The sequence below is a fragment of the Oncorhynchus kisutch genome, linkage group LG9 (genome assembly GCF_002021735.2).
Source record: "Oncorhynchus kisutch isolate 150728-3 linkage group LG9, Okis_V2, whole genome shotgun sequence".
NCBI lineage: Eukaryota > Metazoa > Chordata > Actinopteri > Salmoniformes > Salmonidae > Oncorhynchus > Oncorhynchus kisutch.
Window position 1 is genome coordinate 17,151,309 of NC_034182.2, and position 26,934 is coordinate 17,178,242.

Consider the following 26,934-nt stretch of genomic DNA (forward strand, 5'->3'; position numbering starts at 1 on the left):
TAATCAAATGGTCATCCATGTTTGCGCTGAACTTCAACACTTAAGAATATCCGACAAAAGTATGTTTTAGTATAGTATGAATAGACCATAATATCCAGTCATGGTCCAGCTTCAACCACAAGAGGGCCTCCATTTCCAAATTCCCTGTTGAGCCAGGAATGCTCCTGTTATACGTTAACATCCTTAGGGCACGAATACCCAATCAGAGTCATTATCAATCAAGTTACATCTATACACAACCTTAAGGTTGGCAATTCTGAATAGTTTACAGAATAAAATGAGTACTAGGCTTTACACAACTTTATTGAAGTTTGTGTATAAATACACATGCACCTTTCAAACGTAAAACCCAAGTGAACTCAAACGCAGCCAAACCTGGAAACCCTGTCATGCAAGGATGACTGAATGTATTCACCTTTACAAAAAAAGTCAGAACAATAGCTCTTTAAAAAATATTCAATCCCCCAGAAGAGAAGAGCACAGTCAAGAATTCTGGGTGTGTGTTCAAAATATAGAGCACGATGTATAGGGCGCCATTTCGGACACAACCCTGAACTTGTGGACTATGAAGCCAAATCCCTATTACATTCGTCGGTCTTGCCAATGTCTTTAAATATATATATTTGTTTTATTAATGCTTACATATAAATAAATAAATATTATCAAATGTGCACACAGAGTGAACTCTTATGTACAGTATTATATATCCTATATGTAATCACCATATCTCACCCAGTCAGGCTGATCAGTAATACTACCCTTCACCCATCCCTCCCGCCCTCTACAGCGAAAGACCCTACTCCATGCTCAAACCACAATGAAGCATTATTTTCCCTTGGAAGAGTGGACACATGCAGCAGTACCCAGGTATTTCTATCAAAGGTAATGAACCCTCTACTATTTCCCCCCTCACATTTAAACAAAGCAAGAAAAGATGAGGCAAAAAAACAACCTGGCCTTACAAGTGGATCAGTTCAAGTCAGTCATTCAGCATACATTCGGGCTCTCGCATTTGACAAAAAAAAAGGTTGAATTCCAGTAGCAGCGGTTGCTATTCATGTATGTTTCTGTTGGGAACAGCAAAGGTAGGGTTGAGGGTGTGAACGTAAGTGTTCCTGTGAGTGTATGATTGAGTTTCAGCTCATGTCTGTGTCCTGTTTAAGTGTGTTTAAGTGTGTGTGTTTCGGTGCCATGCACAAACAGCGTGACGTAATAATGTGCTAAAGACTACAATATGAGATTAAGAGTTAAGGCTGAGGTGATCCAACCAAGAAACAGAAATCTAATGTATCACCAATATTCATAATCTCAAAAAGCCTCTAGAGGGAGCAGGTAGCGGAGGAGACGCCATGTAAAGCTAGTAATGCAACATACAGCCTAAAAGTGATGGGTCCGTCCCAGAAAAGCCCCTACCTAATATGCAAACACGTCTCCTAATCACTTATGCAGATCTGAAAGAATTGGGTGTGAGCAATATGGTAATAGCTCCACCTTGTCATGTGATAGGTATGCGAAAAATTCACCTATCTGATCATTTCAGATCTACAAAAGTGTCTAGGGGTTGTTTCTGGAACTTGACTTCATGCTGCTAGGAGGATACTTACTGTAAGGACCAGCAGAATAAAACACAAGGCTCATATTGTGTACATTAGTTGTGTCTAAAATGCAAGTTCACCACATGACTGGTTTGGTTGTTTTACATTATGAAATGTATTTTGCTCTTCCTCCTCACATACACAAAGCAGAGTAGGAGGACTGACCTAGGATCAGGTCCCTCCCTGTCCATATAACCGTATTCAGTATGATCTTAAAAGGCAAAAATGATCATAGATCAGCACTCCTACTCTACACAGAGCAGTCACTATGTGTGGATGTGTGTTCTGTTGACCAGTGTTTAAAAAGGCATTCAAAGCATTTTAACTGAGAAGACCCTGGCTCAGAGTAATTTGTAAAGCAATTGCAGTACGTGACACTAATATAAGACTCATTATTTTTTTAAATGAGGGTAGAGGTGATTGTGCAACAAAATAAAAGTATTAGGACGAATTCCCAAAAAGGCTTCAGCGCATCATTAAAACTTAATAAAAATAATAATTCAGTGTTCATTAAAAAAAATATATTTACAAGGCCTAGCTTAAAAAGAATGGTAAAATGGTATGGTAATGCATTGCGCTCTCAAAAATATAAAAACTTAACAAAATTAAAGCAGGTGGGTGGGAGTATCGGTTCGAAGTGCCAAAGCAGCGACACCACTGCACTGTGATATTCTGTGCTTGATTCTATGACGAACTGAACTTCGTAATGCAGGCCTTCCTAACACTTCTAATGGATCCATTAGATTTCAGGATTATGTCATTGTTCAGAATCAGAACAGAGCTTAACTTATTTTTCCTCCAGAGTGGATGATTCATGTAGAATGGACATGGAGAAGACTCACTGCGACACGAATAAGACCGGTCAGTCACCGGACCACAGACATCTATAGGCCCTGATTTCTTTAGTAATGTTGCTTGGGTGTTCCAGCACTGACAAACCGCTCAGTTTTTATTTTCCCCTGTAGCCTACTCTTCATAGGGCTGGATGGGGTCAGAGGTCAGTGCACAGCCTCAGGCCTGGCCCACTGCTCTGTGTCTGTCGATATGGCTTAGGATGGATATTGTTGTCTCTCGCTCTGTCTCTGTTTCTCCAGCTCAGTTGGTTTTCATGGTGACATTGTCGTTTACATCTTCGTTGCTCTGGACTGAAGCAGAGGCCCCCTGGGATGAAGTGACGCTCTTCCTCTCCTCCTCCCCTTCTCTGTTCTCCTCCTCTCGGGCCAGATCGAAATAGCCTGTTCCATTCACTGTGTCCTGGCGCTGGTAGAACAGCACGTACGCTGCTTTGGACTGAACAGAGACACACATGAAGTGCACATTCAATTCACACTGGGCAGTGCTGTGTATCTGACAAGATGTTAGAGGACCATGGAACTCACCACTATCTGATCTTTGTTGGCTGGAGAGACACTGCTGTTGTCAAAGTTGTACCACTTGTCATCATCCTTGTTCTTCGCATAAGCAGTATCTAAGGTGTCCCAAAGACAAGATGAAAAGATGAGCATTTGTCTGCTAAAAGCAAGCATGGAATTAAGACTGTTGGTTCAACTTCCTTGTTTGAATCAACTCAGATAAGACTGTTACATTCAAATAAAGTTGTCTGCACTTCTAGTGTTGATGACTAAATTGTCAAATAAAAATACTTAAAATCAGACTTACAGTGTCCTCGTCCCATGCCTCCATAGTGGTTGGAGACCGCAATGAGATCGTAGCGACAGGGACCAGCATTAGGGTCGATCAGGAACTCTGACATTTACATGTCACTGGAGAAAGAATCACACAAATAACCATTCATGGGGGGGAGCATTCCTTGTTTTCTCTTCAAGAGATATATAACATTTGTATAAGTGATTTACAACTTAAAGGGATACTTCTGGATTTCGGCAATGAGGCCCTTTAACTACTTCCCAAGAGTTAGATGGACTTGTGGATAAAAAATATTATGTCTGTGTCCTGTATGAAGGATGTTAAGAGGTAGTTTTGCGAGCCAATGCTAACTTGTGTCAGCACAATGACAAAGTGTATGGGCATGCATGTTAGCAACTTCCTTCAAATTGCTCGCAGAGACATACAAATGGTATCCACGAGTTAATCTTACTCTTACAAAATCCAGAAGTAATCCTCTAAATCATAGGGAACAGCTGAGTGTTTTTACTTTCACAATTATACTTGTTCATTGACATTATAGCTTGTTTTGACAGAAAAGTATGGCCGTCTGGTTAAAACCGTACCTGAGTGGGAAATCAACTAGTGAATCCAGCTTGTCCCTCATGTATCTGCTGTATGAGAAGTGTTTCTGATGGACCACCAGGACAGGTGGCAGAGACCACAGGTCCAGCTTCTTAGTGGCCTGCTGGTGCTCCTTGCATTTTGGACAGTACCTTGGATAGATTAATTATTATATTTGATTTGACAATAAAACATTTTCTTTTAAAAAGCATGTACTACCCGAGACAGACAGGATCAATTACACATCTGACCAAATTACAGAATATTTTAGTTCTGGGTTAATGGAGATTAATATCATGTTAAAACATGTATTTTTATTTTGAGTGAACTATTCTTTTAAATGTTCATTATTTCCTTTATTAGTCTTGACAATATGAAGTTAGGTCTCACCATGGGTCCTCAGCTCCGAGCTTCTCTTTGGTGGTGAACAGCTCGATGCAGTCTTTCAGCTTGAAGAAGGCTTTCTTCTGAGGCTTATACTCCATGCTTTCATGCATCTCAAAGTCCTGTTCACAGGCAGAGCAAGATTTTGGTTATTACTTATTTAGTTCAATTATTACCATCCAAGGCTTAAAGAGAGACATTCATTCTACAACAGTGTTTCCCAAGCCTCTTCTCAAATACCGCCATCCATTCCAACTATTTGATCTATAAACTAGCACACCAGGTTTGGGAAACACTATTCTAGGACAGACACAGACATCCATGCAGAGGAGTCAGACATGAATTGAGATACTATAAACCCATCTGTAATTATTTAGACAGTGACACAAAAATATGTAAACTCGTTTCTATAAACCAGCATTTTGGATTTGAGATCAAATGTTTCATATGAGGCAGTACAGAACAGTACCAGTCATAATGATAAGTGAGAAAGTTAGAGGAACAAAAATCTCCCCCCCACCCCCCCCAAAAAAGGGCCAACCTCTCACCATTACCAATAACGGCATGGTTAGCATTTGGGGGGGGGTATGATCTTTGTTGCTCTCATGCATCTTTATTCATGAATATCCATAATCATGGTACCATTCACTTTCATAGTAGATATTTTTAATCCCTGCCCCCATCCCCACAGGAGACCTAAAGCCAGGCAGTCATTGTAATTAAGAATTTGCTCTTAACTGATTTGCCTAGTTAAATAAAGGTTAAATACATACATATAATTTTTAAATGCAGAAGTGTTCAGAAACATTTTTCACCATTCAGTATCTATTGGGAAAAAAAGTATCCAAAACAAACTGCAAATGCATCCAACAAGTTTGTAGAGTCACAAGCTGGATGTCGTTTAGTAATATGGGACAAAATACAAAACTGTTGACAACTTTAATACACTTTAATTTGTCCAAATACAAAAAAGTATTCCAATGGGGGGACTAGATACATAGTGACTTCATTGCTAAATGGTAAAACATATGTATGACTATATGCTCAAATAAAAAGGTGACATTGTGTACTGTCACCCCTTGTATGAAATATTTCATCATCTCAAATAAAATTAAATAAATCACATTTTATATTCACTGTCCAAATAAATAAGGAGGGTAGTGTAGGTAAAACGGCTTCTAGTGTTAGAGGAGAGTAGAAAGCCTTACCTCTGTGATACCCTCATGAAAGTGTTTATTCTTAACCTCTGGTTCCCAGTCCAAAGAGAGATAGGACCGGTCTGTTACAGGGAGAGAGCAATATACCCTTTAAGACTCATTGTAAAGGTGAGAATATAACAGAAAGAGAAAGGTTGATTGTGCATTAACAACTAGTAGAGGCACTGCTTAGTGCTTACAATAAGTACAATGTTATTATAACGTTACCATGTTTTTATCTTTATTGGAGGGTTGTGACTTAATTTGCATACTGTATGCAAAAAGCCCATCTTACCACTGAGTCTGAGGTGTCCCTCGTTGAACCGGATCTGCCGCGGTTCCTCCTTGATTAAGCTGAAGTCAGTCTTCCCCATGTTGTTAAACTGGAATGTAAACAATCTCTTCTTGTCCTCCATCGTCGTAGACATCTGGTTCTGGTGACCTTTGGTCCCCGAATTATCTCCCCCTGGACCAACCCCGTTCTCCAGCTCATTGTCCCCGCCACCCACAGAGTCCTCTGATTGGCTGTTGTCGTTCTCAGAGGGCAGCTCCTGGGTCCTGACTGGATTCGTCGTCTCCATCCTGCTCGTCAGTCTCCATCTCGCCTGGAATGGATCAGCCGATCAGTTTATGGAATAGCTTTATCGACAGGGAATACATTTTTTATTTAACCTTTATTTAATGCTGAGACCACAGTCTCTTTCGCAGATGAGCCCTGCGTAATATCAATAAAACAATTACACTATACATATCTATTTACATATCAATTACAAAACATAAAGGGAAACACAATACACAATCATATGAAACATTCCTCAGTCTTAGGTGAGCACATGTGTAAGTGTGTCCGTTTGAGTGCATGTTCTGGAGCGTGTGTGTTACCTACCTGGGCGAGCCCTCCTCCAGGATCCCATTAGTAGCATTGCCATTGACAGTGTGTTGTTTAGAAGAGGGGGTTGTCTCCTCAGTGTCGTCCTCCTCAACGACAGAATGCACAAACCGACTGCACCATAGAACATAAAACACACAATATTAATATAATCAGTTACCATTCAATACATAGACATACTCCAACAACATCTAACTGCTCAACATAACTGATATGCTCCCCTCGAAGAAAGAAACATCCACCCTCAGTGCTGTTATTACTCAATACTTTAGTGTTCCCGGAGTACAAAACATTTAATGAGAAAACATATTTTATTTCATTTCACCTTTATTTAACCAGGTAGGCCAGTTGAGAACAAGTTCTCATTTACAATTGCGACCTGGCCAAGATAAAGCAAAGCAGTTTGACACATACAACGACAGAGTTACACATGGAGTAAAACAAACACAGTCAATAATACAGTATAAACAAGTCTATATACGATGTGAGCAAATGAGGTAAAATAAGGGAGGTAAAAGGCAAAAAAAGGCCATGGTGGCAAAGTAAATACAATATAGCAAGTAAAACACTGGAATGGTAGATTTGCAGTGGAAGAATGTGCAAAGTAGAAATAAAAATAATGGATTTGCATAATATATATGCAAAGGAGCAAAATAAATAAATAAATAAAATAAATACAGTAGGGAAAGAGGTAGTTGTTTGGGCTAAATGATAAATTATATAAAGATCAGGACATTGTGTCAAAGAACCAAAAAAGGTTCCATTGAAACAATGAAAAGAGCAATCAAATGTATTTTTATAGTTTTCTTTATAGCAACATCTGTCACAATTAGGCTAAGTACTTAACAAGAGCGCAGAGTACAAGGTTAGTTAGCGCCAGTTTCTGAGATGGTTACCTACCCACCAGAGGCGTAGCAGCAGCATGTTGTAAAGCTTGCTGTAGCGCCCGAATGTATGTACAGAGCATTTGGAAAGTATTCAGACCCCTTGAGTTTTTCCACATTTTGTAACGTTACAGCCTTATTCTAAAATGGACCCCCCCTCAAGAATGGGAGAAACGCCCCAAATACAGGTGTGCCAAGCTTGTAACGTCATACCCAAGAAGACTTATAAGCCTGGAATCGCTGCCAAAGGTGCTTCAACAAAGTACTGAGTAAACAGTCGGGTTCTTGGTCACCTCAACTGACCAACGCCCTTCTCCCCTGATTACTTAGTTTGGCCGGGCGGCAAGCTCTAGGTAGAGTCTTAGTGGTTCCAAACTTCTTCCATTTAAGAATGATGGAGGACACTGTGTTCTTGGGTACCTTCAATGCTGCAGAAATGTTTTGGTACCCTTCCCCAGATCTGTGCCCCACAATCCTGTCTCGGAGCTCTACGGACAATTCCTTCGACCTCATGCCTTGGTTTTTGCTCTGACATGCACTGTCAACTGTGAGACCTTATATAGACAGGTGTGTGCCTTTCCAGATCATGTCCATTCAATTTACCACATTTGGACTCCAAGTTGTAGAAACATCAAGGAAGATCAATGGAATCAGGATGCAGCAGAGTTCAATTTCGAGTCTCATAGAAAAGGGTCTGTCTGAATACTTATGTACATAAGGTATGTTTTTTATTTGTAATACATTTGCAGAAATTTCCCAAAAACTTTTCACTTTGTCATTATGGGGTATTGTGTGTAGATTGATTAGGAAAAAATATTTTTATCCATTTTAGAACAAGGCTGTAACGTAACAAAATCTGGAAAAAGGGAAGGGGTCTGAATACTTTCCAAATGCACTGTACACCATTCCAGAGCATACATTTTCATTTAGCCTCTATTTAACCATGTATAAAATCCCTTGGGAGATTAAAAAGGCAAGCAACACTGAGGCATGCATGAGAGCATCAGCTGTTCCGGACGACTGTGTGATCACGCTCTCCGTAGCCGACGTGAGTAAGACCTTTAAACAGTAAACATACACAAGGCTGCAGGGCCCGACGGATTACCAGGACGCGTGCTCCGGGCATGTGCTGACCAACTGGCAGGTGTCTTCACTGACATTTTCATCATGTCCCTGATTGAGTCTGTAATACCAACATGCATCAAGCAGACCCCCATAGCCCCTGTAGCCAAGAACACAAAGGAAACCTGCCTAAATGACTACGGACCCGTAGCACGCACGTCCGTAGACATGAAGTGCTTTGAAATGCTGGTAATGGCTCACATCAACACCATTATCCCAGAAACCCTAGACCCACTCCAATTTGCATACCGCCCAAAGAGATCCACAGATGATGCAATCTATTGCACTCCACACTAACCTTTCCCACCTGGACAAAAGGAACACCTATGTAAAAATGCTGTTCATTGACTACAGCTCAGCGTTCAACACCATAGTACCCTCAAAGTTCATCACCAAGTAATCACAAAGTACTTTGAAAGATTGATGTGCGCCATGACCAACACCATCATCCCAGACACCCTGGACCCACAATAATTCATATAGCGCCCCAACACAGCCACAGATGTGCACTTCGCACTGGTCTATCCCACCTGGACAAGAGGAATACCTACGTAAGAATGCTGTTCATTGACTACAGCTCAGCATTATCATTAGCAAGCTCAGATCCTGGGACTAAACACCTCCCTCTGCAACTGGATCCTGGACTTCCTGAAGGGCCGTGCCCAGGTGGTGAGGGTAGGTAGCAACACATCTGCCACGCTGATCCGCATTACTGGAGCCCCTCAGGGGTGCGTGCTCAGTCCCCTCCTGTACACCCTGTTCACCCAAGACTGCATGGCCAGGCACGACTCCAACACCATCATTAAGTTTGCTGACGACACAACAGTGGTAGGCCTGATCACCGACAACGACGAGACAGCCTATAGGGAGGTCAGAGACCTGGCCGTGTGGTGCAAGGATAACAACCTCTCCCTCAAGACAAAGGAGATGATTGTGGACTACAGGAAATAGAGGACCGAGCATGCCCCCATTCTCATCGACGGGGATGTAGCGGAGCAAGTTGAGAGCTTCAAGTTCCTTTGCGTCCACATCACCAACAAACTAACATGGTCCAAGCACACCATGACAGTCGTGAACAGGGCACGATAAAACCTATTCCCCCTCAGGAGACTGAATACAACACCAGGGATAAACCTTCCTGCCATCCAGGACCTCTATACCAGGCAGTGTCAGAGGAAGGCCCCAAAAATTGTCAAAGACTCCTGCCACCCTAGTCATAGTCTATTCTCTGTGCTACCGCACAGCAAGTCTAGGTCTAGGTCCAATAGGCTTATAAACAGCTTCTATCCCCAAGCCATAAGACTCCTGAACAGCTAATCAAATGGCTACCCAGACTATTTGCACCCCCCCCTCCCACTACTCTGTTATTATCTATGCATAGACACTTTAATAAGCCTACCTACATGTACATATTACCTCAATACCGGTGCCCACGCACATTGACTCCGAACCACAATTGTTATTTACTGCTGCTCCTTAATTATTGGTTTCGCTTATCTCTTGCTATTTTTTTTAACTTAAAAAAATATATTTGCATTGTTAGTTAAGGGCTTGTAAGTAAGCATTTCACTGTAAGGTCAACACCCGTTGTATTCGGCGCATGTGACAAATAACATTTAAATGGATTTGATTTGAAAGAAATCAACGCACAACATTAACCGAATGAGTGTTGAGTGCCAGAAAGAGCGCAAAGACTACCTGCGACTACAGAGACAAATTGCTGTGTACTGTACTGTAGCTAATGTAGTATTTGTTATGCATGGTCCCTGACAAATAGTAAAACAAATTACACTAATGAAATAAAGAGTGACAGTAAGTTAGCAGTAACAGACCTTGTCAGGCCTGCCCTCGGCATCTTTAAGGAGGATGTAGGGTTTCTTCCTGATACGGTTCAGGTCCTCGTGTAGACCGTCCAACAGGAAGGCCAGCAGCTCGTGAGAGTCCTGCTGCTGGTAGCCTGAACTGGGGAGCAAAACAACCCACCTGGGTCTGGACGGAGGGGAGAACAGAGTCACACACACACAACAGGTATATAGGAAATTCCAAATTGACACTTCACCCCTAGGGAACTTGTGGAGATTGAATGAGTGGAAGCAAAATAGCAGATTCCACCAACCTGTAGCCTGTCAGTTAACAAAAATGTACTATTGCCATATTTCTTATATCTGTGATACTTTCTGATCTACTCAAGAGCAGTGGTGTAATCGAAGGTGAACTCACGTAAACACTGTTCACGCACCTTTTCTATTTTGCATGAACGTTGACCCACCTATTGCAGAAAACCACATAGAAAGTATAGGGAGCGTTACTTTATTCACCACGAACGGAAATCAGTGTTTACCCACCCATTCTTTCTACCACATCATCACTGCTCAAGAGACTCAGTTGTTGTGGCTAGTGGGTCTAAGGGTCAATTTGGGATTGGGCACATTGGTGCAGAATCAAAGCAGAAGTGAGGAAACAACTTTCAGACCATGTGAATTTCAGAAGTTAGTATGGGCACAGTACAGGGTCAATTCCATTAAAATTCAGAATGTAAACCAAATTCCAATTAGAAATTTTCCCAATTGAAATGCATTGAAGATAATTGGAATTTCAGTGTACCTTTGGAATTGACTGGAATGGAAATGGACTAACCCTGGTACAGTAAATGACCTTGAAAGGCCGTGGTGTGACGTAGCTGTACTTCCCAGACCACGACTGCTTGGTGATCTCAGTGTAGGCCTTGGCGATCTCCCCTTTCATTCCCAGAGGGTTGTCCTCGTTCAACTCATCGTTGTACTTGTCTTTCAGGAAATACTCTGTGAGAGGAGGAACATTACTTAAACACTGAAGAAAAACAATGAGAGAAACGCATAAAATATATAAAAACGATTAAAAGTTGTGGGGGAAAAAGCAGTAAAATATGCAAGACAGGGAATAATGAGCAAATCCAAATGAAAAGTCCAACAGTCAAAGGAATCGCCAAAACCAACAGTATTATACAATGCCAAAGGTCAATCAATACCAGCAGCAGTTCCTGCCATGATACAACTAAAACAAATGCATACACACCAACATTGACAGTGAACAGTTTAATGTATTTTTTTATTTAATCAGGCAAGTCAGTTAAGAACAAATTCTTATTTTCAATGATGGCCTACCAAAAGGCAAAAGGCTTCCTGTGGGGAAGGGGGCTGGGCTAAAAATATAGGACAAAATACACATCACGACAAGAGACACCACAACACTACATAAAGAGAGACCTAAGACAACATAGCAGCAACACACCATGGAAGCAACACCACATTACAACATGGTAGCAGCACAAAACATGGTACAAACATTATTCGGCACGTTGAGGGGTTAGAGTATGGTACCTGCAGAGCAGAGTTCATGAAGCAGGTGTTTCCCAGGTTGGAGAGACCACACAGGCCAGCCCGCTCACTCTGCCTGCCTTCGGAGCACTCATAGCTGTTATACGGGTGGTAGGGCGGAAGGCTGTAGCTAGAGTTTTTCACACTGAAGAGGATCCATAACATCAGTCAGGAATAAATAAATAACATGGACTTAGCATATTGCATACGGCTGGATAAGATTACTGGATGTTACCAAACTAATGCAGGAATAAATACTTAGAGTAGAGGCATAATAATGTGTACTGCTTATTTTTAAGTAATTGCCTTAATCTTGTTTAGACCCCATGAAGAGTAATGGGGATCCTTAATAAATACAAAGGCTAGTGCCCACACACAAAACCTTAAACATTTTTAGGTATTTATTATAAAAATAAATACACCCACGTAACCCCCCCACCCCCCCTCAGACAATCGACAATCCTGCAGGTGGAGGTCCTGGGCTGGCGTGGTTACACGTCTGCTGTTGTAATGTCAAATTCTCTAAAAGGACATTGAAGGTGGCTTATGGTACAGAAATTAACATTAAATTAAATTATCCGGCTCTGGTGGACATTCCTGCAGTCAGCATGCCAAACGTACACTCCCTCAAAACTTGCGATATGTGGCATTGAGTTGTGTGATAAAACTGCACATTTTGAAGTGGCCTTTTATTGTCCCCAGTACAAGGTGCACCTGTGTAATGAAAATGCTGTTTAATCAGCTTCTTAATATGCCACATCTGTTAGGTGGATGGATTATCTTGGCAAAGGAGAAATGATCAAAAAGCTGTATCGTCATTGTATCGTCATTTCCGGTCACAACTTGCAGGCTTGTTTTCGAGTTGCTGTGCGTTTTGTTGCTAACCTGTTTTGCTACCTGACAACTTTACGGTTTTCACTTTTTAATTACCGTTCATATATTTATTTATTTTTTCCTCAACTTTTTCACTCCGGACGCTTTATCTGGACACGATTCGTCAGGACCTCCAACAGCCGAAGCTAAGTAGTAACATTAACATGATGACTTCTAATTGCAGCCGCTGTACTCGGCTTACGGCGAGGATAGCTGTGCTGCAAGCCCAGCTTCAGACGCAATCGTTAGGCAAAGGTAATTTCAGTGTAGGAAAGGATGAAATAGCGTCTGTGGCACCAGTAAGTACAGATAGTAGTGTAAATCCCCTGGCACAGTCCCCGCAGCCGGACAACTTTCTCACGGTTTCTGGAAGGAAATGCTGTAGGAACGCTCAACCGGTGTCGCTCATTCAGCCGACAGAAACTTTCAACCGGTTTTCCCCATTAAGCAGCGGGTCGGAGTCAGAGGCCGATTCTTCTCTGGTCTCTACTCCTCCCGTTACGGGGTCTGAGACGCCGAAGCTTCCCACCATTAGCTCTGACAAATTGAAAACTCTAGTCATTGGCGACTCCATTACCCGCAGTATTAGACTTAAAGCGAATCATCCAGCGATCATACACTGTTTACCCGGGGGCAGGGCTACCGACGTTAAGGCTAATCTGAAGATGGTGCTGGCTAAAGCTAAAACTGGCGAGTGTAGAGAGTATAGAGATATTGTTATCCACGTCGGCACCAACGATGTTAGGATGAAACAGTCAGAAATCACTAAGCGCAACATAGCTTCTGCGTGCATATCAGCTAGAAAGATGTGTCGGCATCGAGTAATTGTCTCTGGCCCCCTCCCAGTTAGGGGGAGTGATGAGCTCTACAGCAGAGTCTCACAACTCAATCGCTGGTTGAAAACTGTTTTCTGCCCCTCCCAAAAGTTAGAATTTGTAGATAATTGGCCCTCTTTCTGGGACTCACCCACAAACAGGACCAAGCCTGACCTGCTGAGGAGTGACGGACTCCATCCTAGCTGGAGGGGTGCTCTCATCTTATCTACCAACATAGACAGGGCTCTAACTCCTCTAGCTCCACAATGAAATAGGGTGCAGGCCAGGCAGCAGGCTGTTAGCCAGCCTGCCAGCATAGTGGAGTCTGCCATTAGCACAGTCAGTGTAGTCAGCTCAGCTATCACCATTGAGACCGTGTCTGTGCCTCGACCTAGGTTGGGCAAAACTAAACATGGCGGTGTTCGCCTTAGCAATCTCACTAGGATAAAGACCACCTCCATTCCTGTCATTACTGAAAGAGATCATGATACCTCACATCTCAAAATAGGGCTACTTAATGTTAGATCCCTTACTTCAAAGGCAATTATAGTCAATGAACTAATCACTGATCATAATCTTGATGTGATTGGCCTGACTGAAACATGGCTTAAGCCTGATGAATTTACTGTTTTAAATGAGGCCTCACCTCCTGGCTACACTAGTGACCATATCCCCCGTGCATCCCGCAAAGGCGGAGGTGTTGCTAACATTTACGATAGCAAATTTCAATTTACACAAAAAAAAACGACATTTTCGTCTTTTGAGCTTCTAGTCATGAAATCTATGCAGCCTACTCAATCACTTTTTATAGCTACTGTTTACAGGCCTCCTGGGCCATATACAGCGTTTCTCACTGAGTTCCCTGAATTCCTATCGGACCTTGTAGTCATAGCAGATAATATTCTAATCTTTGGTGACTTTAATATTCACATGGAAAAGTCCACAGACCCACTCCAAAAGGCTTTCAGAGCCATCATCGACTCAGTGGGTTTTGTCCAACATGTCTCTGGACCCACTCACTGTCACAGTCATACGCTGGACCTAGTTTTGTCCCATGGAATAAATGTGGTGGATCTTAATGTTTTTCCTCATAATCCTGGACTATCGGACCACCATTTTATTACGTTTGCAATTGCAACAAATAATCTGCTTAGACCCCAACCAAGGAACATCAAAAGTCGTGCTATAAATTCACAGACAACACAAAGATTCCTTGATGCCCTTCCAGACTCCCTCTGCCTACCCAAGGACGCCAGAGGACAAAAATCAGTTAACCACCTAACTGAGGATCTCAATCTAACCTTGCGCAATACCCTAGATGCAGTTGCACCCCTAAAAACAAAAAAAATGTCTCATAAGAAACTAGCTCCCTGGTACACAGAAAATACCCGAGCTCTGAAGCAAGCTTCCAGAAAATTGGAACGGAAATGGCGCCACACCAAACTGGAAGTCTTCCGACTAGCTTGGAAGGACGGTACCGTGCAGTACCGTAGAGCCCTTACTGCTGCTCGATCATCCTATTTTTCTAACTTAATTGAGGAAAATAAGAACAATCCGAAATTCCTTTTTAATACTGTCGCAAAGCTAACTAAAAAGCAGCATTCCCCAAGAGAGGATGACTTTCACTTTAGCAGTGATAAATTCATGAACTTCTTTGAGGAAAAGATTATGATTATTAGAAAGCAAATTACGGACTCCTCTTTAAACCTGCGTATTCCTCCAAACCTCAGTTGTCCTGAGTCTGCACAACTCTGCCAGGACCTAGGATCAAGAGAGACGCTCAAGTGTTTTAGTACTATATCTCTTGACACAATGATGAAAATAATCATGGCCTCTAAACCTTCAAGCTGCATACTGGACCCTATTCCAACTAAACTACTGAAAGAGCTGCTTCCTGTGCTTGGCCCTCCTATGTTGAACATAATAAACGGCTCTCTATCCACTGGATGTGTACCAAACTCACTAAAAGTGGCAGTAATAAAGCCTCTCTTGAAAAAGCCAAACCTTGACCCAGAAAATATAAAAAACTATCGGCCTATATCGAATCTTCCATTCCTCTCAAAAATTTTAGAGAAGGCTGTTGCGCAGCAACTCACTGCCTTCCTGAAGACAAACAATGTATACGAAATGCTTCAGTCTGGTTTTAGACCCCATCATAGCACTGAGACGGCACTTGTGAAGGTGGTAAATGACATTTTAATGGCATCGGACCGAGGCTCTGCATCTGTCCTCGTGCTCCTAGACCTTAGTGCTGCTTTTGATACCATCGATCACCACATTCTTTTGGAGAGATTGGAAACCCAAATTGGTCTACACGGACATGTTCTGGCCTGGTTTAGATCTTATCTGTCGGAAAGATATCAGTTTGTCTCTGTGAATGGTTTGTCCTCTGACAAATCAACTGTAAATTTCGGTGTTCCTCAAGGTTCCGTTTTAGGACCACTATTGTTTTCACTATATATTTTACCTCTTGGGGATGTTATTCGAAAACATAATGTAAACTTTCACTGCTATGCGGATGACACACAGCTGTACATTTCAATGAAACATGGTGAAGCCCCAAAATTGCCCTCGCTAGAAGCATGTGTTTCAGACATAAGGAAGTGGATGGCTGCAAACTTTCTACTATTAAACTCGGACAAAACAGAGATGCTTGTTCTAGGTCCCAAGAAACAAAGAGATCTTCTGTTGAATCTGACAATTAATCTTAATGGTTGTACAGTCGTCTCAAATAAAACTGTGAAGGACCTCGGCGTTACTCTGGACCCTGATCTCTCTTTTGAAGAACATATCAAGACCATTTCGAGGACAGCTTTTTTCCATCTACGTAACATTGCAAAAATCAGAAACTTTCTGTCCAAAAATGATGCAGAAAAATTAATCCATGCTTTTGTCACTTCTAGGTTAGACTACTGCAATGCTCTATTTTCCGGCTACCCGGATAAAGCACTAAATAAACTTCAGTTAGTGCTAAATACGGCTGCTAGAATCCTGACTAGAACCAAAAAATTTGATCATATTACTCCAGTGCTAGCCTCTCTACACTGGCTTCCTGTCAAAGCAAGGGCTGATTTCAAGGTTTTACTGCTAACCTACAAAGCATTACATGGGCTTGCTCCTACCTATCTCTCTGATTTGGTCCTGCCGTACATACCTATACGTACGCTACGGTCACAAGACGCAGGCCTCCTAATTGTCCCTAGAATTTCTAAGCAAACAGCTGGAGGCAGGGCTTTCTCCTATAGAGCTCCATTTTTATGGAACGGTCTGCCTACCCATGTCAGAGACGCAAACTCGGTCTCAACCTTTAAGTCTTTACTGAAGACTCATCTCTTCAGTGGGTCATATGATTGAGTGTAGTCTGGCCCAGGAGTGGGAAGGTGAACGGAAAGGCTCTGGAGCAACGAACCGCCCTTGCTGTCTCTGCCTGGCCGGTTCCCCTCTTTCCACTGGGATTCTCTGCCTCTAACCCTATTACAGGGGCTGAGTCACTGGCTTGCTGGGGCTCTCTCATGCTGTCCCTGGAGGGGGTGCGTCACCTGAGTGGGTTGATTCACTGTTGTGGTCATCCTGTCTGGGTTGGCGCCCCCCCCCCCTTGGGTTGTGCCGTGGCGGAGATCTTTGTGGGCTATACTCAGCCTTGTCTCAGGATGGTAAGTTGGTGGTTGAAGATATCCCTCTAGTGGTGTGGGGGCTGTGCTTTGGCAAAGTGGGTGGGGTTATATCCTTCCTGTTTGGCCCTGTCCGGGGGTGTCCTCGGATGGGGCCACAGTGTCTCCTGACCCCTCCTGTCTCAGCCTCCAGTATTTATGCTGCAGTAGTTTATGTGTCGGGGGGCTGGGGTCAGTTTGTTATATCTGGAGTACTTCTCCTGTCCTATTCGGTGTCCTGTGTGAATCTAAGTGTGCGTTCTCTAATTCTCTCCTTCTCTCTTTCTTTCTCTCTCTCGGAGGACCTGAGCCCTAGGACCATGCCCCAGGACTACCTGACATGATGACTCCTTGCTGTCCCCAGTCCACCTGGCCATGCTGCTGTTCCAGTTTCAACTGACCTGAGCCCTAGGACCATGCCCCAGGACTACCTGACATGATGACTCCTTGCTGTCCCCAGTCTACCTGGCCATGCTGCTGCTCCAGTTTCAACTTCCACCTGACTGTGCTGCTGCTCTAGTTTCAACTGTTCTGCCTTATTATTATTCGACCATGCTGGTCATTTATGAACATTGAACATCTTGACCATGTTCTGTTATAATCTCCACCCGGCACAGCCAGAAGAGGACTGGCCACCCCACATAGCCTGGTTCCTCTCTAGGTTTCTTCCTAGGTATTGGCCTTTCTAGGGAGTTTTTCCTAGCCACCGTGCTTCTCCACCTGCATTGCTTGCTGTTTGGGGTTTTAGGCTGGGTTTCTGTACAGCACTTTGAGATATCAGCTGATGTACGAAGGGCTATATAAATAAATTTGATTTGATTTGATTTGATCAACAGGGATGTAAACAATTTGTGCACAAAATTTAAAGAGAAATACAATTTGTGTGTGTATGGAAGATATCTGGGGCATATTTTTTCAGCTCATGAAACATGGGACAAACACTTTACATGTTGCATTTATATTTTTGTTCAGTGAGTGAGACACACTTTGTCTTGTAGTGTGTACACACACACACACCCACCCACCCCTGCTCGTCAAACATCTCATTCCAAAATCATGTGCATTAATACAGTGTTGGTCCCCCTTTGCTGCTATAACAGCCTCCACTCTTCTGGGAAGGCTTGCCACGACATGTTGGAAAATTGCTGCGGGGACTTGCTTCCATTCAGCCACAACGGGCATTAATGAGGTCGGGGCGATTAGGCCTGGCTTCCCATCAGCGCTCCAATTCATTCTGAAGGTGTTCGATGGGGTTGAGGTCAGGGATGTGTACAGGCCAGTCAAGTTACTCCACAGCAATCTCGACAAACCATTTTTTGATGTACCTTGCTTTGTGCACAGGGGCATTGTCATGCTGAAACAGGAAAGGGCCTTCCACAAACTGTTGCTACAAAGTTGGAAGCACAATCGTCTAGCTTGTCATTGTATGCTGTAGCATTAAAATATCCCATACCTGGAAATAAGGGCCCTACCACGAACCAGCAAACACCAGTCTCAACGTCAACAGTGAAGAGGCGACTCCGGGATGCTGGCCTTCTAGGCAGAGTGGCAAAGAAAAATCCATACCTCAAACTAGCCAATAAAAAGATTAAGATGGGCAAAAGACAGAGGAACTCCGCCTCGAAGGCCAGCATCCCGGAGTTGCTTCCTCACTGTTGACTTTGAGACTGGTGTTTTGCGGGTACTATTTAATTACTTGTGAGGCATCTGTTTATCAGACTAGACACTAATCTACTTGTCCTCTTGCTCAGTTGTGCACCAGGGCCTCGCACTCCTCTTTCTATTCTGGTTAGAGACCGTTTATGCTGTTCTGTGAAGGGAGAAGTACACACCGTGGCACGAAATCTTCAGTTTCATGGCAATTTCTCACATGGAATAGCGTTCCTTTCTCAGAACAAGAATAGACCGACGAGTTTCAAAAGAAAGGTCTTTGTTTCTGGCCATTTTGAGCCTATAATCAAACCCACAAATGCTGATGCTCCAGATTCTCAACTAGTCTAAAAAGAACAGTTTTATTGCTTCTTTAATCAGACAACACTTTTCAGCTATGCTAACAAAAAGGTTTTCAAATGACCAATTAGCTAAGTTTATCATTTTAAAAGGCTAACAACGTGTCACGAATACAGGCGTGATGGTTGCTGATAATGGGTCTCTGTACACCAATTAGAATCATAAAACACGGGACGAGATGTTAAAAACTGTCCATTGTGCCAATAGATGGAATGCACTCACATGAGATTTGCCGTGATGTTGACAGAGTGGCATGGGAGGTTTATTTCTTAGACTGGGTTAAGATGTCAATTTTGGGACACATCCTCAGTAGTGTGCCTTCGAATCAGTGGGTGTTTCAGCCTTTAATCACTAAACACCCTCATCAAAGGTGGCCAGCTAAAGGGTGATCAAGCCTTAGCTTGTGTCCCATGCCCAATTAAGATGTCCCACGGGACTATGCAAGGCAGGGGTGTCCTCTTCCCTGAGCCAGCCCTACAGTTGACTGCATACCTCATATGCCCTCCTCAAGTTGGAGGGATCTGAATTGGGTTCTCAGGTGGGGGTGGGTGGGGGTCATGAAGTTATAGCCCAGCAAGGGTCCTTCCGTTTGATCCAGATCCACTGGCTGCCTCTTTCAGCTGCTTGAGAAACTGCTCTGACGGTCTGCCGCAGAGCCTGTCCATGGATTCCAAGTTCTTTAAGCAACCTGACGGTGGAAGAAGCCACAAATCCTCTGCATCCCACTTCAACTGGCCAGACTTTTGCATTCCAGCCATGCTGAGTTGCGTCTGCTGCCAACTCTGTGTAACGCAGTTTCTTATGCTCGTAGGCCTCTTCAACAGAGTTTTCCCACTGGACTGTGAGCTCTATGATGTACACAGCCTTTCATGAAGGGGACCAGAGTACCATGTCTGGCCGAAGGTTGGTAGAGTGGCATGTGGAAAAATTAGTTGCTGGCCAATATCGACAAGCATCTTCCAGTCCCGGGCCATGGATAGGTGTCCAGTTTCTGGCTTCGTAGGAGGATGCTTGGGCCTTTTCTGTCCCTCCCGGATGAATGTTGTTGTTTTGACAGGATTGCTTGTTTTTGGAGGTAATGAATTGGTTGCACTCCTCTTGGTCTCAGGTGCTGCAGCCAGGCTCTTGAGGACCTGATTGTGCCTCCAGGTGTAGCGGCCTTGTGAGAGGCTGGTCTTGCAACCTGTCATTATATGACTGAGAGTCGCTGGAGCTGGGCAGAGGGGGCAGGTCGAGTCCTCGCCATACCATTGATGTAGATTTTTTGGTGATGGAAGCACATCATAAACAGCTCTTATGATGAAGCTGATGTTGCTTGCTACCATTTGCCAAAGCTCACTCCAGTTGATCTTTCTCCTCTCCAGGCCTTCCCACCGCATCCATTGCCCTTGTTTAGCAAGAGAGACAGCCTTTGCACTTCTTGCAGTCTCCTCCTGTCTGCGCACCTCCTCGACCACCAGCTTCCTGCGTTCAGATGTTGTTGCCTTATTGGTTTGCTTGCTGCCAGGCCAAAGCCTCCTCTTCCATGCTGGATATTCCCCACAATGTCTTGGTGTCTCAGGGCTGATGTTGCTTGCTGCACAGCCTTGGATGATGTCCATTTCCGTCCAGTTTGTAGGGGAGGTGCAGCCTTGCTAATGGTCTCGTCTTTGGAGTCCTTGAATGTCATCTGAAGTCTTATTTTAGAGCACTTGTACTCCTCCGTTAGACTTGTAAGAGGTAGTTCAAGGACCCCTTTTGCCATAGAGGCCGATGTTACTCAGGCATCGTGGGACACCCAGCCATTTCTTCACGTATGAGGTAATGGTTCGCTCCATCTTCTCCACTGTTGTTATTGGGACCTCATAGACGGTGAGTGGCCACATTTCCCGGGGGAGAAGTCCAAACTGTAGGCACCAAAGCTTGAGCTTCCCAGGCAGTAGGGTCTTGTTGATATTCTCAAGACCGTCGGCGATGTCCTGCCTTACTTGCTGCACTTGATCTTTATCCCGGAGGCTTGATGGGTTGCTCAGACACCGTTGGTATCGGGTCAGCTCCAATGCAGAACCTCACATCTTTAAGCTGTCCCTCGACTATGGAGATGCTTCGAGATTTGCTTGGCTTGATTTTCATCCGGGCCCACTTGATGTTATCCTGCATCTTTGCAAGTAGCCGCCTGGTGCATGCTGCAGTGGTGGTCAGTGTAGTCATGTCCTCCATGTTTGCTCGGATAGGTGGGAGACGGAGCCCTTCCTTAGTTCTCTCACCGCTGACCACCCATCTCGATGCCCTGATGATGACTAGTGAAGGCCAGAGGAGAAATTGTACAGCCTGCCATTATGCCTACTTCCAAGCGCTGCCATGTTGTTGTGAAGTCAGGTGTTGTAAAACACAATTGCAGGTCTTGGAAATAGGCCTTTACCAGTGTAGTGATGGGTTCTGGTACGTGGAAAATGTTGAAGGATTCCCAGAGGAGTTCATGGGGAACTGAGCCCAAGGCATTGGCCAGGTCGAGGAAGATGACAGAAGTCTCTCTTGTCCTTCTTAGCTGTTTGGATCTGGTGCCAAATCATACTAGTATGTTCCAGGCAACCAGAGAAACCAGGAATGCCTGCTTTCTGTACAGATGTATCAATGTACTTGTTCCTTTCCAGATAAGTGGACAGCCTCTGTGCTATTATACTGAAAAAGATCTTCCCTTCGACGTTGAGAAGGGAGATTGGTCGGAATTGACTGATGTCTGTCGCATCGTTTTCTTTCGGGATTAGCACACCACCAGCCCTTCGCCATGCCTTTGGTATTATTTCCTTCTGCCACATTATCCTTTTGAGCCTCCAAAGAAAGTGTAGAACATCCGGGGCGTTCTTGTAGAGATTGTATGGTACTCCATTAGGCCCAGGAGCAGAGGCCGCTCTTGCTCTTCGGACAACGTTCTCTACTTCCCTCCATTTTGGAGGGTCAGTGTCCAGATTGAATTCTGGTGGTTGAATAGGTGGGATGTCATGTGGGATGATTATCTGCTCATGCCTTTTCATGTCCTGGTGGACCTTTTCCAGATGTTCTTCCAGTTCTGGCTTTGGAGATTTTAGGATTCCGCACTTTTCCTTAGTTTTGGAAAGTTGAGTGTTTTCTATCCTAAGCTGTCAATTATATGCATATTCTATTTTCTGGTCCTGAAAAATAGCCTGTTTACTTTGGGAACGTTATCCCCCCCCCCCCCCAAAAAAAAATGGCCCCTAGATTCAACAAGTTAATGAGTTGAGAGCCGAGCTGTTATCCAACGGTTATCCATCCTGCATTATAAAAGCCCCTTAGGTATTCTCACAGACCAGATTTGCTCTAATGAAAAATGCCCCTTTGAAATTGAGAATCCTCTAATTCTGGAAACGTTGTTTGCAGTATTCACAGCCCTCTACGCTTGTGAAAAACAAAATACATCCAGCTGTCCATCACTACTGTAAATAAAAACAGAACATCTAAGGGGATTCTATATAAAGCAGGTTTAATAATATTTAAGTCGTTGGATACCATTTTGATGCCATTTTCGGTCACAACTTGCAGACTTGTTTGCGTGTTGCTGTGCGTTTTGTTGCCAACCTTGCTCTGCTACCTGACAACTTTACGGTTTTTACTTTTTAATTACCGTTTATACTTTTGGTTTTTCATTCAACTTTTTCACTCCAGACACTTTATCTGGACATGGTTCGTCAGGACCTCCAACAGCTGAAGCTAAGTAGTAACATGAACATGATGCCTTCTAATTGCAGTCGCTGTACTCATAATATACAGGAGAACGATCGCCTTACGGCGAGGATAGCTGTGCTACAAGCCCAGCTTCAGACGCAATCATTAGGCAAGGGTAATTTCAGTGTAGGAAAGAATGAAACAGCATCTGTGCCACCAGTAAGTACAGATAGTAACGTTAGTATAAATCCCCTCGCACGGTCCCCGCAGCCGGACAACTTTCTCATTGCTTCTGGAGGGAAATGCTGTAGGAATGCTCAACCGGTGTCGCTCATTCAGCCGACAGAAACTTTCAACCGGTTTTCCCCATTAAGCAACGAGTAGGAGTCTGAGGCCGAGTCTTCTCTCGTCTCTAATCCTCCCGTTAGTGTTTGAAACGCCGAAGCTTCCCACCATTAGCTCTGACAAACTGAAAACTCTAGTCATTGGCGATTCCATTACCCGCAGTATTAGACTTTAAACGAATCATCCAGCGATCATACACTGTTTACCGGGGGGCAGGGCTACCGACATTAAGGCTAATCTGAAGATGGTGCTGGCTAAAGCTAAAACTGGCGAGTGTAGAGAGTATAGAGATATTGTTATCCACGTCGGCACCAACGATGTTAGGATGAAACAGTCAGAGATCACCAAGCGCAACATAGCTTCAGCGTGTAAATCAGCTAGAAAGATGTGTCGGCATCGAGTAATTGTCTCTGGCCCCCTCCCAGTTAGGGGGAGTGATGAGCTCTACAGCAGTCTCACAACTCAATCGCTGTTTGAAAACTTGTTGTTTTCTGACCCTCCCAAAGATAGAATTTGTAGATAATTGGCCCTCTTTCTGGGACTCACCCACAAACAGGACCAAGCCTGGGCTGTTGAGGAGTGACGGACTCCATCCTAGCTGGAGGGGTGCTCTCATCTTATCTACCAACATAGACAGGGCTCTAACTCCACAATGAAATAGGGTGCAGGCCAGGCAGCAGGCTGTTAGCCAGCCTGCCAGCATAGTGGAGTCTGCCACTAGCACAGTCAGTTTAGTCAGCTCAGCTATCCCCATTGAGACAGTGTGTGCCTCGACCTAGGTTGGGCAAAACTAAACATGGCGGTGTTCGCCTTAGCAATCTCACTAGGATAAAGACCTCCTCCATTCCTGTCATTATTGAAAGAGATCATGATACCCCACATCTCAAAATAGGGCTACTTAATGTTAGATCCCTTACTTTAAAGGCAATTATAGTCAATGAACTAATCACTGATCATAATCTTGATGTGATTGGCCTGACTGAAACATGGCTTAAGCCTGATGAATTTACTGTGTTAAATGAGGCCTCGCCTCCTGGCTACACTAGTGACCATATCCCCCGTGCATCCCGCAAAGGCAAAGGTGTTGCTAACATTTACGATAGCAAATTTCAATTTACAAAAAAAATTAAAAAATGCAGTTTGACTTTTGAGCTTCTAGTCATGAAATCTATGCAGCCTACTCAATCACTTTTTATAGCTACTGTTTACAGGCCTCCTTGGCCATATACAGCATTCCTCATTGAGGTCCCTGAATTCCTATTTGACCTTGTAGTCATAGCAGATAATATTCCAATCTTTGGTGACTTTAATATTCACATGGAAAAGTCCACAGACCCACTCCAAAAGGCTTTTGGAGCCATCATCGACTCAGTGGGTTTTGTCCAACATGTCTCTGGATCTACTCACTGTCACAGTCATACTCTGGACCTAGTTTTGTCCCATGGAATAAATGTTGTGGATCTTAATGTTTTTCCTCATAATCCTGGACCATCGGACCACCATTTTATTACGTTTGCAATTGCAACAAATAATCTGCTCAGGGCCCAACCAAGGAACATCAAAAGTCGTGCTATAAATTCACAGACAACACAAAGATTCCTTGATGTCCTTCCAGACACCCTCTGTCTACCCAAGGACGCCAGAGGACAAAAATCAGTTAACCATCTAACTGAGGAACTCAATTTAACCTTGCTATACCCTAGATGCAGTTGCACGCCTAAAAACTAAAAACATTTCTCATAAGAAACTAGCTCTCTGGTATACAGAAAATACCAAGCTCTGAAGCAAGCTTCCAGAAAATTGGAACTGAAATGGCGCCACACCAAACTGGAATTCTTTCGACTAGCTTGGAAAGACAGTACCGTGCAGCATCGAAGAGCCCTTACTGCTGCTTGATCTTCCTATTTTTCCAACTTAATTGAGGAAAATAAGAACATGCCGAAATTTATTTTTGATACTGTCGCAAAGCTAACTAAAAAGCAGCATTCCCCAAGAGAGGATGGCTTTCACTTCAGCAGTAATAAATTCATGAACTTCTTTGAGGAAAATATCATGATTATTAGAAAGCAAATTACGAACTCCTCTTTAAATCTGCGTATTCCTTCAAAGCTCAGTTGTACTGAATCTGCACAACTCTGCCAAGACCTAGGATCAAGAGAGACACAAGTGTTTAGGTACTATATCTCTTGACACAATGATGAAAATAATCATGGCCTCTAAACCTTCAGGCTGCATACTGGACCCTATTCCAACTAAACTACTGAAAGATCTGCTTCCTGTGCTTGGCCCTCCTATGTTGAACATAATAAACGGCTCTCTGTACCAAACTCACTAAAAGTGGCAGTAATAAAGCCTCTCTTGAAAAAGCCAAATCTTGACCCAGAAAATAAATAAAAACTATCGGCCTATATCGAATCTTCCATTCCTCTCAAATTTTAGAAAAGGCTGTTGCGCAGCAACTCACCGCCTTCCTGAAGACAAACAATGTATACGAAATGCTTCAGTCTGGTTTTAGACCGCATCATAGCACTGAGACTTCACTTGTGAAGGTGGTAAATTACCTTAAAATGGCATCAGACCGAGGCCCTGCATCTGTCCTCGTGATCCTAGACCTTAGTGCTGCTTTTGATACCATCGATCACCACATTCTTTTGGAGAGATTGGAAACCCAAATTGGTCTACACGGACAAGTTCTGGCCTGGTTTAGATCTTCTGTCGGAAAGATAGCAGTTTGTCTCTGTGAATGGTTTGTCCTCTGACAAATCAACTGTACATTTCGCTGTTCCTCAAGGTTCCATTTAAGGGCCACTATTGTTTTCACTATATATTTTACCTCTTGGGGATGTCATTCGAAAACATAATGTTAACTTTCACTGCTATGCGGATGACACACAGCTGTACATTTCAATGAAACATGGTGAAGCCGCAACATTGCCCTCGCTAGAAGCATGTGTTTCAGACATAAGGAAGTGGATGGCTGCAAACCTTCTACTTTTAAACTCGGACAAAACAGAGATGCTTGTTCTATAGGTCCCAAGAAACAAAGAGATCTTCTGTTGAATCTGACAATTAATCCTAATGGTTGTACTGTTGTCTCAAATAAAACTGTGAAGAACCTCTGCGTTACTCTGGACCCTGATCTCTTTTGATGAACATATCAAGACTGTTTCAAGGACAGCTTTTTTCCATCTACGTAACATTGCAAAAATCAGAAACGTTCTGTCCAAAAATGATGCAGAAAAAATAATCCATGCTTTTGTCACTTCATGGTTACACTACTGCAATGCTCTACTTTCCAGCTACCAGGATAAAGCACTAAAACTTCAGTTAGTGCTAAATATGGCTGCTAGAATCTTGACTAGAACCCCAAAACTTGATGATATTACTCCAGTGCTAGCCTCCCTACACTGGCTTCCTGTCAAGGCAAGGGCTGATTTCAAGGTTTTACTGCTAACCTACAAAGCATTACATGGGCTTGCTCCTACCTATCTCTCGGATTTGGTCCTGCTGTACATACCTACACGTACGCTACGGTCACAAGACGCAGGCCTCCTAATTGTCCCTAGAATTTCTAAGCAAACAGCTGGAGGCAGGGCTTTCTCCTACAGAGCTCCATTTTTATGGAATGGTCTGCCTATCCATGTGAAAGATGCAGACTCTGTCTCAACCTTTAAGTCTTTACTGAAGACTCATCTCTTCAGTGGGTCATATGATTGAGTGTAGTCTGGCCCATGAGTGTGAAGGTGAACGGAAAGGCTCTGGAGCAACGAACTGCCCTTGCTGTCTCTGCCTGGCCGGTTACCCTCTCTCCACTGGGATTCTCTGCCTCTAACCCTATTACAGGGGATGAGTCACTGGCTTACTAGGGCTCTTTCATACCGTCCCTAGGAGGGGTGCGTCACTTGAGTGGTTTGAGTCACTGA

At 43.6% G+C, this 26,934-nt stretch overlaps 1 pseudogene across 1 annotated transcript in view; it reads right to left on the reverse strand.

Annotated features, from left to right (window-relative positions):
* Positions 1–285: 285 nt before the first annotated feature.
* LOC109896332 (ubiquitin carboxyl-terminal hydrolase 15-like) overlaps positions 286–26,934 on the reverse strand; it is a 48,765-nt pseudogene continuing 22,116 nt past the window's right edge. The window contains exons 6-14 of the transcript XR_004210939.1: positions 10,955–11,128; positions 10,128–10,288; positions 5,700–6,009; positions 5,417–5,487; positions 4,215–4,330; positions 3,827–3,976; positions 3,255–3,358; positions 2,975–3,063; positions 286–2,885 (exon numbers count right to left, since the gene is read on the reverse strand). The product of XR_004210939.1 is annotated as a ubiquitin carboxyl-terminal hydrolase 15-like (transcript). The remainder of the gene's footprint in view (positions 2,886–2,974; positions 3,064–3,254; positions 3,359–3,826; positions 3,977–4,214; positions 4,331–5,416; positions 5,488–5,699; positions 6,010–10,127; positions 10,289–10,954; positions 11,129–26,934) is intronic.